This window comes from Sturnira hondurensis, unplaced genomic scaffold, assembly GCF_014824575.4.
Source record: "Sturnira hondurensis isolate 20B ecotype Veracruz unplaced genomic scaffold, ASM1482457v3 Scaffold0003801, whole genome shotgun sequence".
NCBI classification, from domain to species: Eukaryota; Metazoa; Chordata; class Mammalia; order Chiroptera; family Phyllostomidae; genus Sturnira; species Sturnira hondurensis.
This window is the reverse complement of record NW_028076432.1, coordinates 1052411-1067783: the sequence shown is the minus strand read 5'-3', so window position 1 is coordinate 1067783 and position 15373 is coordinate 1052411. Positions and strand designations below refer to the sequence as shown.

General features: G+C 39.7%; 1 pseudogene; it reads right to left on the bottom strand.

The window, feature by feature from the left end:
• Positions 1-3697: 3697 nt before the first annotated feature.
• On the bottom strand, positions 3698-7618 carry LOC118984771 (small nuclear ribonucleoprotein G-like; annotated as a pseudogene).
• Between the last annotated feature and the right edge of the window lie 7755 nt (positions 7619-15373).

The window sequence follows — 15373 nt, the reverse complement described above, 5'->3', positions numbered from 1 at the left end:
AAACAGCCTCTGAGTAATACACATGATTTCATCTGTTTTATATTACAATAGAATTTTTAATAAATAACTTTTTGTTTTTGTTGTAAAGACACTTTTTTGAAACAGTAGATTTAGCCCTGTCATTTGTATCATTTTAGATAAACTGTCTTTTTATATTGTTGGTTTTCTATAACTCTGTTAACACTTTAGATTTGAGAAAATGGTACCTTCATTACTGTTTTGAGTGAGAAAAATTTGGGAAGTATCTATCAGTCTACTTCTTTAAGGTTTCTTATGAAATATAATATCAAAAGGTCAAGTTCAGCAATATGTTTATTTAACTTCAATATTCAAACTGTTTGTGTTCCTTGTAACCTCAAATAGCTTTAGAATATATTTATTGTTATAAAATTAAAACATTATATTATTATGGTGCTATGAAACTGTTTCAGAACTTCTGGTCAAGATAGTGCTATAGGAAGAAACAGCTTGCTTCTTCACACAACCACATCAAAATTAAAATGGAGAACAGCTATTACTCAGAACCATCAGAAATTGAATTAAATGGAAGTCTGACAACTATTGAATTAAAGAAACCACATCCATCTAGACTGGTAGGAGGGGTGCTGATGTGGAACAGGTTGGTCCCACATCCGTGCGTGGTGGATAAAAATTCAGGAGGGATATTTCAGGAGGCAGGAGTCCCAGTCCCACACCAGGCCCCCCTGCCCAGGGTTCCAGTGCAAGGAAAATAAGTCCCCACAACTTCTGGCTGCAAAAATAAGTAGGGATTGAGTGGGTGGAAGAAACAGCTGGAGCGGCAAGCAGTTCCTCTTAAAGAACCCACACACAGACTCACTCAGGTTCACTCCCTTTGAGCTCCAGCACTGGGATGGGAGCTTGAGGGGCAGCAGTGGCATGAAGTGTCAGCATCAGGGTGAATGGAGGCCATTGTCCCTTTTCTGAGCATTTGCCCCACAGATTCACAGAGCTGGCAAGCTGGTACCATCTCTGAGACTCCATCAACTATTTGACCCACCTTGGAGATCCCCAGAGACTCTGCCTTCAACTTACAGGCCTACACAAGCTGGTTTTTCCAGGTGAATTGCTATTTTTGGACTATGCTTCACAACTTCCTAAATCCTCTCAAACAAGGAATAGCTGGCCTCAGTGAGTCCCTGGCCTCTGTGCCACTTGCTGCATGGCCCCAGTCCTGGCACTAGCAACAGCCAGCCTAGATTCACAGCTTGGCTTTGCCTGGGAATCTCCAAGCCCAGCACAAGTAGCAGCCATCTCAGATTGCTTTATATAAGCTCAGGCAGGGTAGCCCTGTGAAAAACACAGGTAGGGGCTGACCTTGACCTGCATCACTTGGCACATCCCAGTGCCAGTGCATCCAGTGGGCAGCTACAGACCACATAGGAGGACACCTCCCCATCCCTGCACAGCTGATCCTCCTTGGGAGGGGCGGGTGCAGAGGTTGGTGGTCAGTGGTCACAGCCAGTCCTTGCAGCTGACTGGCCTGGGTAAATCCTTCCCATTGATCTGCCAATAGCAACCAAGGCTCAACTACAAGAGGAGGGTGTACTCAGTCCACAGTAGGTGTACTCAGAAGGGTGCACCTCAAGTACCCAGCTTGGGTGATTGGACAGGCTGCGCCACTGGACCGTACAGAACACCTACTACATTAGGCCACATATTAGAGGCAAAGCAGCTCTACTTCATACATAGAAACAAACACAAGGAAGCTACTAAAATAAGGAGACTAAGAAACATGGCTCAAATGAAGGAACAGATCCAAACTTCAGAAGAAGAGCTAAACAGAATGGAGATGAGCAATCTATCAGATGCAGAGTTCAAAACACTGGTTATAAGGATGCCCAAGGATGAAATTAGTGAGGACCTCAACAGCACAAAAAAGATCCAGTCAGAAACGAAGGATACACTAATTTAAATAGAGAACAATTTGCAGGGAAATAAGAGTAGAGTAGATGCAGCTGGGAATCAGAGCAATGATTTAGAACATAAGAAGGGGAAAAAAAACAATCAGAACAAGAAGAAAAAAGAATCCAAAAAAATGAAGTTAGTGTAAGCAGCCTATGGGACAAATCCAAAAGGTCCAACATTAGCCTCATAGGGGTGCCAGGAGAGGAGAAAGAGCAAGAAATTGGAAATCTACTTGAAAAAATAATGAAAGAAAACTTCCCTAATTTCGTGAAGGAAATAGGCATGCAAGTCCAGGAAGCACAGAGTCCCAAACAAGATGGATGCAAAGAGGCCCACTCCAAGACACATCATAATTAAAATGCCAAAGTTTAAGGATAAAAGTTTAATCGTAAAAGCAACAAGAGAAAAGCAGTGAGGTACCTACAAGGGAGTTCCCATAAGTCTTTCAGCTGATTCAAAAGAAACTTTGCAGGCTAGCAGGAATTGGCAAGATATATTCAAAGTCATGAAAAGTGGGGCCCTACAGCCAAGATTGCTCTACCCAGCAAAGTTATCATTTAGAATCAGAGGGCAGATAAAGAGCTTCCGAGACAAGAAAAAACTAAACAAGTTCATGATCACCAAATCATTGTTATATGAAATGTTAAAGGAACTTATTTAAGAAAAAGAAGATGAAAACTATGAACAATAAAATGCTAAAAATATGAATCCATCAGCAATTAGATCTAAAAAATGAACTAAACAAACAAGAATAGCAAAGATAGAATCATGGATACAGAGAGTATTATGATGGTTGCCAGCTGGGAGGGTGGTGTCGGGGAATGGGTGAAGAGATGAGAGGATTAAGAACCATAGATAGGTAGTTACAGAATAGCTACGGGGATGTAAAGTGCAGTATAGGAAATAGAGTAGCCAAAGAGCCTGTACATAGGACCCATGGACATGAACAATAATGTGGGGATTGCTGGGTGGAGGGGAGCAAAAGGGGAAAATTAAGACAACTTTAGTAGCTTAATCAATACAATATAATTTTAAAATGATACTGTTTCATAACACAACGATGTAAGAGGGAAGAAAGAAAGGGGGTGGGGATAGAAAAGCAGAAGGAAAAAGAGAGACAGAGAGAGAGGGAAAGAGAAAGAGAGAGAGAGAACTAAGTAAATAAATAAATAGATAAATAGATAGAAAAGGTCAGGTTCCACTGTAGTCCCTCATAGTACACACTGACCCAGAAATTGTGAGCTCTTCTGTGTTTATTTAGGAACACTATTTTAAAGAAACTGAAATGCTGGCTAATTAATATTATTATGTGCCAAGTTTCGGTTGGAAAAACAACACTGTGTTAATAGAGGAAAAGTAGATTGTTCTGCTTCCTAAGGAAATGTGTTAGATTTGGAGTGCGATGATGGAAAAGAAAGTCATTGCAGGCTAGAGGACACCTAGGGCAAAGGGATCGTCTTGTGAAAGTGCCAGGCATGTTGAGGGAAATGGTCAATGGTCTGGTGTGGTGCTAGGAAAAACACGTTTTGGGAAATGGTTTTCTAGCATGAAGTAACTAGAAAGGTAGATTGAGAACAAACGATGGAAGACTTCGTATGTCAGTCAGTGGATTTTGGACCTGAACTTAGCAGTCATCAGAGTTTTTTTTTTTTAAATTAAAGAATTTAATATGACAAATGTATATGACCTGATTTTCACACCACAGTAAAACAAGCCCTTTGGAGAGGGGATGTGTTGAAACAATTGATTTCTCTCAAGACATAGCCATTATTTATACTATTTCTGAGGCTTCGAACATGATGGCACTACTTTCTTTTATTACCACTACTTGAATGTTGTTCTGTGGCCCCTCGTTGTTATCTCTACACATTCATCTATCACACGATTCATAAAGGGATCAAATTCCCTTCATATTCCTTGGACATGTATGCCACTGTTTAATTTCAGTGATGACTGCTTGCCTTTATATTCTTTTAACTCTGGAGGGTGAGTTATTCTTGTGGTATTGACTCAGCAGCTTAGAGTTACCTTGAAACAGAAACTTCAGTCTCCCCTACACCTTCAATGTTTTTATAGAGGATGGTGCCATGGATAAATCAAACAACCTTGCTCCTAGGCTGATCTCCTTGGGCCATTAAAACTTTCCTTGTTAGAGGAAACTGCTACCCTCTGGGTCACCGCCACCTCTCACTCCTCTCTCCAATCTCAGTTAAGAAATTCATCACATTTCCCCTTTGACTCCCTACCATTCCTCTCAAACTTTCACAGCTTACTAAAACCCTACCAAGTGCAAATAACCTCTTCCTTTCTTCTTTATTAAAGCAACTGGTGATTGTAGCCTTAGTGTCCCAGACTACAGTCAATCCTTGGAACATCTTCATTTTTATCTTGTTACCAGGATCACCTTGTTACCAGTTAACACCTTATCATGGGCATCCAAGGCACTGGTGACCCACCAGGGTCATAGCAGTACATTGGCAGACATAGAACTGCTACCTCAACACAAGCAAATTCTGCACCTGTAGCAGACAGTAGACTATTAATCTGTTCAATACAATTTTACTGAGTACCTATTATGCAAGAGATTATTTTAGGCACAGGGGAGAAAATGAAGAATAAAACAAATGATACATCCACTCCCTAGAAGTTCATGGCCTATAACAGTGTTTGGCAAACTACAGGCTGTGGGTGAACTCTGGCCCACCATCTACTTTTGACTATGAAGCTTGATTGAAATACAGCCACGTTCATTCATTTAGTTCGTCTATGGCTGCTTTCACCCGAAAGAGCGGAGTTGTGTGCTTGCAGCAGAGACTGTGTGACCTGGAAAGCCCATATGTTTTCTAGTTCACCTTTTATAGAAAAAATGTGCTGGTTCCTGGTGTAGAAAAGTGCGTCTTGAACAACCTATAATGAAAGCTCAGTTTTATTTTATTTTTTATTTTATTGTGGGATGATCGTTTAATATAAGGTCTATTCTTTTAACTGATTTTTAGTATAACCTATATTATCATTGACTAGAGGTACAGTGTTGTACAGCAGATCTCTAGAAAATACTCACGTTGCCTGAAACTTTATTGACTTAGTGATGCCCCATTTCTTTCTCTCCTCAGCTTCCGGCAGCCACCATTCCACATTTTGATTCTATGAATTTGATAATTTTAGGTACTTAATGTAAGTGCAAGTGGTTAATACAGTTATGTATGCCATAACAACAGAGATACATTCTCAGAAATGTGTCATTAGGCGATTTTGTTTTTCAAACCTCACAAAGTGAATAGCATGTTACTAAACACTGTAGGCAGTTATAACACAGTGGTATTTGTGTTTGTAAACACCTAAACAGAAAAGAAACAGTCAAAATCTAGTCTCTCACAGCTTTTCAAGGTTAGAACTTTAGCAAATTTTATTTTTTGGAGGGAGGCACAATTTAACCCACAACAGGCTCCAATATCGTATTTATATTTGATCCTGCAGAAGTAATGAGGGAAGAAGGAAGCTTTGCCTCTTTGCTCTCAGGACGCTTTCTATCTGGTGTAGAGAAAATGTTTGTAAGCAAACATTTTGCGTACACTGGTCACACTTGGGTGCAAACAAGGGTGAGCTTTGTGCCCAGCTGACTTGGAGGTCCTGTTCCTAAGGGAAAAGGGAGGAACCTATATTGGATGGTGGACAGCAGTCTCTGCCACGTGCTCTAAAATGGCTCTTCAGAACAGTTATACTTGTGTCTCTCTGATCTGTTGGGTTGCAATGTTTGGCTCTCTCGCAGAAAGCTGCATGAGTCTATCATCCGCTTTTGGCTGGGACAGAAATCTATGGCTTCCCAGAAGTTTCTAGCAAGCCACTATCATAGTATGATTGTCTTTAGTCAGTGAATTTCTCTGATTCTCAATTTTCTTATTTAAAAGTTGAGGATGGTATACACCTCGTATGATGGTTGTATGACTTAAGTAGGATAGTATACATGTGAAAAAAATTCCTGACATAAATATACCAGCTTGTTAAATATTAATCCAGGATGGAGAAGATGAAGAGAATGAGGAAGGGAAAGAAAAAATTGTTTTCTGGATATAATGTTCTAACGAAAATAAAAGCTTATGCGAGGGAAATATGTATTTTTTCAGTCCTTTTAAATAGGTCATGGTTCTTTTGTGAAAATATTTATCTATTGGCTCTTAGCAGATCTTTTGATATTGATATAAAGCCATGCAACATAATTTGAGTTGTTACTGAAGGCATAATTTTCACCTGGTCCAGTGAGAAAACAATCCTTGAATAGGTAATATCCACATGATCTTATCAAGTGGCAATTATTGTTATTGTAAGTAACTCAGTAGTCCAAATGATTCCTTTGACATTGAATAGGCAATGTACTCAGTTTTTCCTGTAGACACCAAACCAGAGTCTGCTAGTTCCCCAATATTCAGTCCCTTCTTTTTTTCCCATATGGTTAAAGTTTCAGCGGGAACATATGGTCACCCACCAGCTGATGGCATTTCTCAGCCTCCCTTGCCAGTAGATGTAGTTATATGATGAAGTCAATGGGTGTGAGCATAAGCAGCACGTTCAACTTCTGGGTCATGCCCTGAAGGGGAAGTGGCATGTCTTTCCCTGCTTCTCAACCCTCCTCCTGCTACCCGAGATGTGGATGTGATGCTGAGACTTCTCTGATGAGGGCAACTACGTAGGGCAACAAAGCAACAAGGTAACATGAGCCCTGGGTTTCTAGTACTGTGAAGCTACCCTATCAGCCCAGTTCTGTTTAAACTTGGATTCTCACATGCAAATAAACTATTTTGTTTAAAACACTGTTATCCTGGGTTTTACTATAGCAACTGAACCTTTATCTGAAAAAAATACAGAATTGGTACCCCAAAGCAGGCATTGACTGAGTGGTCACATGGTGAGTACAAGAGCAGAGATATCGCTGACTGAAATGATGGATACCATCAATACACAGAGCAAAAATATCTGGAGAGCTGTCATCTGTAATAACTTGGACCAAATGCCCCTAAAGACCATAGCTCTAACAGAAAAGGTATAAAAATGATTCAGGATGTTGGAATGTATTGGCTGCCTTTTCTTTCAGCAAATGTGTCAAGACAAGATACAGATTAGACTGGACTGAGTCAATTGCAGGCACAGATGGAAGGGAACACAACTTTCCTAAGAGAAGATCTCTCCACCTAGGCCAGCAGCCATAAGTTGACTAAGCATTGTGCAAATTAGGAAGGACTGAAAGAACCAGATGCTTCTGCAGAGCAAACAACAGGAATGATGAAGTGTGGCTATGAACAGGAGTGATGAGGAGCTGGTTTTATTGTAGTTCTTCAATAATCTCTACCCAGTGCCTCTCAAGTGAGTCCAAGTAACAATAATAATACATTTCCAAGTTGATTTTCTTTAATGTTCAATAAAAAACAGCATTACAAGTCTTTAATGGTTTATTGATTGGCACAAACAATCTATGTAAAATAATGTGCTTACTATTTAAATGTAGCCTTAGGTAAATTCATCTAGCTTAAAGATCTTCAAACCACAGTCTGCAATGCCTGACATACAAGATTTTCCTGTGTGTTTTTAGATACATATGAGTTTATGAGTGAATTCATAGAAATTAAACTTTCAACTTTCATGTTTATTCTTTCTAAAAATGGATCTACCTGAGAATTTCCTCATGGTCAAGAGTCATTGTACTTCTTTGGGGCCTTTTCTGTCACTATTGTCCTCCTACTTGATTAAAAAAGGCTTACTACCTCTCTGCCATCTCCAATCGTAGCCTACTGCAAATGTATGATATTTTATGATGGTTTCAGTTATTGATAATTAATACTAACGATAACCAGAAGCCTTTTAATGAAACACTTAGATCATTGTGGTTACAGGGAAAGAATTTCACTTAATTTCAATTTACATACATACATTTATTGCAAAGAAACATTACAGAGGTGATTATATAAGATAGAACTCATCAAATGTATTACATCATACAATTCTGTGAGGGATGTGAAAAAGAAATAAGAATTTGAGGAGCAAAAGGAACCATTAAAGAATAATTTGTTCACATATTTTAAAAATGAATGATGATGGTGTCACATCACTATATAATTTACATTCTTTTAAAGATTTTATTTATTTATCTTTAGAGGGGAAGGGAAGGAGAGAGGGAGAGAAATATCAATGTATGGTTGCCTCTCCTGTGTCCCCTGCTGGGAACTGGCCTGCAACCCAGGCATGTGCCCTGACTGGGTATCGAACCGCAATCGTGTGGTTCACAGGCTCGATCCACTGAGCTACACAAGCCAGGGCTAATTTACATTCTTTTTGATACATTTAAAAGAGTGTTATAGCCACTTCATTTTTAAAATATGAAAATACACAATATGTTGGGTTTGCATCTTTTGTTATTGTGTAAAATTATATGGGAAAAATTATGTATTTAGGCTTAAATATGTCATGGGGCTTCATGGTATTTAAATGTTCTTTACATGTATTCTCAAGCAAAAATGTTTGACGACTCCCTTCTATTCCCCACTGTAATTGGATTACTGCCCACAAGCCCTTCCGATATAGAAGTGGGGGCACTCTGTTACTCCAGAGCGAATAATGCCTTTGCTCAGAATTGCCGATGACTTCTGGATGGTTGCATATTGTCTGTGGGAGCCAGATGAGGTCTGAAACAGCAGCTTTGTCTGCGTAAGGTATAGAGGAGGTTAAGCTTCAGACTAGGGTAGAATGGATGGACCTCTCAGTTTAAGTGTAAACAGTAACATTAGGTTATTTGAGGTGAAGTAACGTATATGGAAACAATAACAACGTGTGGCTGTGTTTTCTCTTTTTTAAAATGAGGTTTTGCTTTGCTTTCAGAAAAGATTGAAAGTATACTTTCTCATTTCTCCCATATTTCATACTGCCACATGAAGATAATCTTGCTGAAACAATGTTCTTCTACGTGCTTTTCTTGTATCCAAAGCAAATACTTGTTTCCAGTCCTTTGTATTTTTTCAAATAGGACTGTTAGCCATCCCAGTTATGAACTGTATTCATTCTGTTATAGCTAGAAGGCTTGGCAAGTGTTTTTTAAATAAAACATTGTACACCTTATTAGGCTTGTTACTTTTTTTTAACAAAGGAGATAGGGAAGAATAAGTCAATGGAATGTTTTAAAAAAGAATTTAGCTTGCTTTTCTAATAAGGAAAAAAGTATTAGACTTGTATTAACACACTGATCACATTTTAAAACTACATGAGAAGGGAGAGTGAATGTCACTTTAATAAAACTTTAATTTCTCTAACAGAAATGTACTCTCCACCATAGTGTTCCTATTAAAGTCAACCATGAAAAAGACTAAAAAAATGGTATAATTTGTCTTCTAATTAGAATATATTGATTTTTCCCACCAATTTGTCCTATTGGAATAAGAGAAATTAAATTTGCATTCATTTTAGCTGTGAAATTGGATACTCAGTGGGGAATCTATCTAGCCAAATTTCTCTGGGAACCTCCCATTCTACCACAAGGATGGCTCCCTCCCCAAACAGTCTTATTTCTGTGAAAAGGCCCACTTCTAAAGCACTCAACTGATTAGACCAGAGGTTGCAGCCCTCCTTCCCTCTTCAACCTGAGCTGAGCCAATCAGACTCTCAGACTCCTTTATAGTCAGAGCTGAGAGACTGGACTTTGTTCTCCAGTGCCAATTGAGCCTAGTGCTTGTATCTTTGGGAAAAAATTGAATTCTCCCCAACATTAATGGGACCAGGAGCAAGAGTACAGATGGTGGCCTCCATGTCATGTGCTTAAGTATTGGAAAGGCATAAATTAAGAAAACACACTATTAAATAATATATTTTCTATCTTTCTATCTTGACAAATGTACTTAATTCATAACAACCTGGGAGGTGAGGTTTGAACTGTTAAAATTATGAGAATCGCCCTGGCTGGTGTGGCTCAGTGTATTGAGTGTTGGCCTGTGAATCAAAGGCTTGCCACATTGACTCCCAATCAGGGCACATGCCTGGGTTGCAGGCCAGGTCCCCGGTGGGGGGTGTGACAGAGGCAACCAGACACTGATGTTTTTCTCCCTGTCTCTCTCCTTTTCCCCTTCTAAAAATAAATAAATAAATAAATAAAGTCCTAAGTAAAATAAAAACAAATTCTGAGACTTCAGAGTTCTACAATGGAAAGTGACTTTGAGGGGAGAGCGATGGTCTGCAGACTCTTCTCTTTTTATCAGTGCCACGAAGGGCCATACATTACACGTACGCCGACACTCCAGGAGCCCATTCAAGCATGGTCCATCCTGAGTATGCTTTGGGACTAGAGGGCCTCACCTATGGAACAAACTGTCCTTGGGCAGACAGACCCAGGAAACAAGCTGGTACAGGTCCTAGGAATAAACTCAGGCCCTCTGGAGACAGGGAATCCTGGGAATTAAGCACCCAGACCATGTTCTAGAAGGGGCTATGTAGGCTCTGGAAAAGCACAGCTTTTTTTTTTTCCTTTAATAGACTTTGTTTTTTAGAGCAGTTTTTTGTTCAAGGCAACATCGAGTAGAAGGTACAGAGAGTTCCTAGGTACTCCCTGCCCCCCCGCCCCCATACACATGGGGGAGGCTGTGCATACGTACATGGGCCGAATCTTCTTGACCCCATTGACTCCTTGCCTCATGGGATGGGCACTGCAAGGGAAGAGTGAGAGTAGAGCCCTCCAGATTTCTGAGCCTGCCTCTGGGGATAGTACTGGAGAAGAGTAAGATAGAACTAACAAAACAGGTGACTAGATAGAAGGAATCCCAGGGATCTTCCGATTTCTGGTTTTAGTTCATTGTAAATCTTGGCTATTTTCCTGCTCTAGTATTTTGGGGGTGGGGTGGGGCACAGGATATCATGGTGATGGAAAAAATAAAATAAAAAGAAAAAAGATATGGTGTTCTCTCTTTTTTCTATTTATTTTTAAATTATAGTTGACATACCACATTATATTAGTTTTAAGTGCACAACATAGTGATTAGACATTTATTTACATAATGAAGTCATCACGCAGGTAAGTCTAGTACCTGTCTGCCACCATGCATAGTTATTACAATGTTATTTGCTATATTCCCTGTGCTGTACTTTACATCATATGCACCATGGCATTCTCTATTTTTTTAAAGATAGTTTTATGTGGTTTGGATTACTTATAATCAATAAGACCTAATTAAGAAAACCAGGACATCCAACTGGGAGACTTTGAGTTACCAGTCCAATCAAAATGTTGTTACCTGAATTTATATGATGTGTTATGAATAGTTGCACATTCACTTTATAATCTTCACAATACCATGTGAGGTAAGAATCACCATTGCTATTTTGCAGATATGTAAATGCTCAACTAACTTGTCCAAATTTCCAAACAAGATTTCCCTGTGGTGAAGAAAGGGGATTTGAGTATATTGTTCTCTAGCTATCGGTGTGCATGAGAAATTAATTATATTAGCTGGTGCTAACTGTGAAGTCAGGAAACCTCTCCTCCCCCCAAACTGTTAGAAACAGTAGATTAAACCGTCATTTTTATTCATTTTAAAAGCAAATACGCTCCTTCAGAAATTTCCTTTGAAGAGAATACAAACAGCAAGAACAAGAGACTTCAATGTCAACATCCTTTCACTGGTGGCCTACACTATATGCTAACTGAAAGGTACACTTTCCACATGTGGGTGTGCAAGATGTAAACCTAAAAAGTACTCTTTCTAGACTCAATGGGAGGTTGGGGGGAGGGAAACAAGTGTTAAATCTCTAAGGTATATTTGAATGAGTTTTAGAAACACTAATTCAAAAGAACATAAGCACCCCTATGTTCATTTCAGTGTTATTTACAATCACCAAGATATGGAAACAGCCCAAGTGTCCATCAGTAGATGAGTCATAAAATAGCTATGGGACATTTATATGATGGAATACTATCTGGCTATAAAAAAGAAGAAAATTTTACCCTTTGTAACAGAATGGATGGACTTGGAAAACATTATGCTAAGTGAAATAAGCCAGTCAGAGAAAGACAAATGCCATATGATTTCACTTATATGTGAATCTGATGAACAAACTGAACTAACAAGCAAAACAGAGTCAGTCTCATAGATGGAGCAGATGACAGCTAGTGGTGGGGGGAGGGTGAGGGGTGGAAGGACTGGGCAAAAAGGAAAAAGGACTCATGGACATGGACAACAGTGTGGTGATTTCTGGGGGTGGCGGGGTGATTATAAGAGGACTAAATGGTAATGGAAAAAAATGCAATAAAGATGAAATAAATTTTAAAATCCACAGGTGTCTGGTACTATTTCTGGTTACAAAATGAAAGTGAAGGTGTGTTATAGTGGCAGGAACTCTTCTTTAGTTCTGACAATGCCTCCCTGAAAATGAAGCTGGGGCAGGCGCATAGAGAATAAGTCTGCTGGAGGTTAACAGCTCCTCAGGTAGCCTAAGGAATGGGTGCATGTGTGCATGCATGCGTGTACCTCAACTAGTATACCAGGATCAGCGTGGAAAAAAGAGGTTGCAGAGGACTGAGCACAAATAAAATAAATAAAATGAGATTTAGTATGTTGCCTGGATGCAGACTAAGGGAGGCAGAACTTTGAGAGCTTTTCCTAATGAGTGTGGAGTGGAAGGTAGGGTTAGTGTTCAAGTTCCCTCATGTCAGAGCCTGAAGAATAAAACCTCAGTAGTGACCGCAGCATCACAGATGTGGCTACTGACTAAATAGCAAAGGTCAGTTTCTTGAGGGCTCCTCAAGTGAAGGTTCAGGATCCAGTATTGTGGTGATGGGGTTGGGGGATGTGAAGCAGTGGGAGAGGCACCTGATAATTTTTCTTTTTCTCCTTCTTCTTTTTAAAAAAGAGATAGAGATATCTTTCTTCTGTGGCATATTTCAGACTCCACACTGAACTTCAGGCGCAATGCTGCTCCAGGTTCTTCTGAGCCCTGATAGTCTTCTTTCCATGCTACTCATGAGGGCTTGCCCCTCCAGGGCAGGGGCCCAGGCCCTTCTTGCAGTTCTGGGTATCTGGAGACACTGCATTGGTCTCAGTAGGCCCTGGTGTCCTGTTTTTCTCATCAACAACATGGTATGTTGGAAAGCCCAAGAGCCAGCCCCACACTACCTCCTTCTAGTCCTCTGGCTATGAGAGGAGACACTATCTTACTACACAGTCTAGCTCCATAGTGCTCTCCAAAATCATCTTTCCTCTGGGCCTCAGAGCCAAACACTGCACTCAATGGGGAGCATCACAGGCCCAGGCTAGGGGACCAAATACTGGAGAGTGAGCCAAGCCCCACCTCCTCCAGAGCAACAGCAAGCAATAGCAAATGGGCTCCTTATGTTCCTGCTCCTCAGAGCCAGGCAGGCCTTGCTCGTTCTGAGAGCTAGAGATGGGTGTGCCAAAGGAGGGGAGATACAGGTGTTGAAAGACAAATACCATATGATCTCACCTTTAACAGGAAGCTAAACAACAAAACAAATAAGCAAGCAAAATAAAAACAAAGACACTGAAATAGAGAATAGGGGGACAATGACCAGAGAGGAGAGGGGAGGGAATTTCATGGGAAAAGGGGAAGAATTTACAGGAACTAGTATAAAGGACACATGGACAAAAACTAAGGGCAGGGGGTGGAAATGGGAGGGAGGTGAGGAGCACGGGGGCGGGGGGTGGGCTGGGATGGGAGTAAAAGACAGAAAACTGTACTTGAACAGTAATTAAATTAAACATTTTTTTTAAAAGGAGGGGAGATACAGAATTTCAATTTATCTTTTCCATCTTCACTACATATCTGTCAGTCTCCTGTGGCATTCTGGTATCAGGTGTTTTGGCTGAATCACCTGTTTTAGATTCTTGAGAAATCTTTGTTATATAGCGTTGGTTTTTTCCCTATTAATACATTAGTTGCTCTTGGTCACTTTAAAAAAGTTTCATATGAGATTTTAAAAAGTTCGCTATATATATTTGGTAGAATTCACTCGTGAAGCCGTCTGGGCCTGTGGCTTTCTTCTTGGAAATGCTTGTTGAAAATGGATTTAATTTCTCCGGTAGATATAGAGCTGCCCATAATTATTATTTTGTGTCAGTTTTGTTAAGATTTTTTGGAAGGTTATTGCCCATCTCATTTAAGTTGTTTAATGTATGGCATAAAATTACTTACATTTGTTATTATTCTTTTAATATCTACAGGATTTGTAGCAATATGTCCTCTTACTAATATCTACACTTGTGTTCTTCCTTTATATTTTTTGATCAATCTAATTATGGGTTTATCAAATTTTTTGGTCTTTTCAAAGAATCAGCTTTGGCTTTGTAAATTTTCTCTATTGTTCCCTTTCTATTTCATTGAATTTTTTGTTTACTTTGCTTTAGTTTTCTTTGCTCTTGTTTTTCTAGTTTGCTAAGATAATTTTATATCTTTTTTTCCTTCCTAGTATAAGCATTTAAAGCTGTAAATTTTCCTCTAAGCACAGATTTTGACTTCCTTGGAAATCTCACAAAATTTGAAAAGTTGTATTTTCATGTCATTAATTTGAAATGTTTTCTAATTTGCCTTGTGATTGCTTCATTAATACAAAGTTATTTAAAAGTGTCTCATCTGATTTGCAAATATTTCAGGTGTTTTTGATATTTTATTATCATTGTTTTCTAAATTATAAGCATTATGGTTATAAATGGTTGAGAACAAACATTGACCATATTTCAGTCCTTTAATTTTAGACTTATGTTAGCCCAGAATATGCTCTATTTAGGTTGTTTGATGTGCGTTTGAAAAGAAAATGTGTTTTCTGCTCTTGGGTGTGGCATTACATAAATGTGTTTAGGTCAATCAGGTTGCTACTGTTGTTTAATTCTTCTGTTTTTACTGAGTTTGTCTTGTTCTATCAGTTGCTGAGGAACACCAGTTCAAATCTGCAGTGGTGACTTGTTGTGAACAGCTCTGCCTGGTTTCTGGAGTTGTAACTGCCCCCTATGGCTAAGGCTGAGTGAGTGACCTCTGGAGTCTGAGCCACAAGGAGACAAAGCTTGTCTCTGGTAGCAAATGCTGCTTCTGCTTCATTCCCTGCCCCCAATGCATGGTTGGATAGTCAGAGATGGGTAAGACCTCTCAGAGGAGGGACAACCTAAGCCAGACATGATCACTTTGGAGGCCATTATGAAAGGACTTGGGGGGGCTGCAACAAAGAGGGAATGATAGACCCTTGCCCCCACCCCCACCCCAGCTATTCTTACATAGCTTGAGCCTCCATTTCTATCTGGAAGAAGCGCTTCCTGGCTCTAATTCACTTAAGCCTAAAACCTATGATGGGGGAGGCAGTGCAGCCCCTTGCCAGCTAGGGTGGGATCCAGGGTGATAGGGCCTAAGAAAGAATATGCAAAATCCTGTGAAACCTGCTTTGTTTAGAATGCTCTCATTTAAATGATAAGGG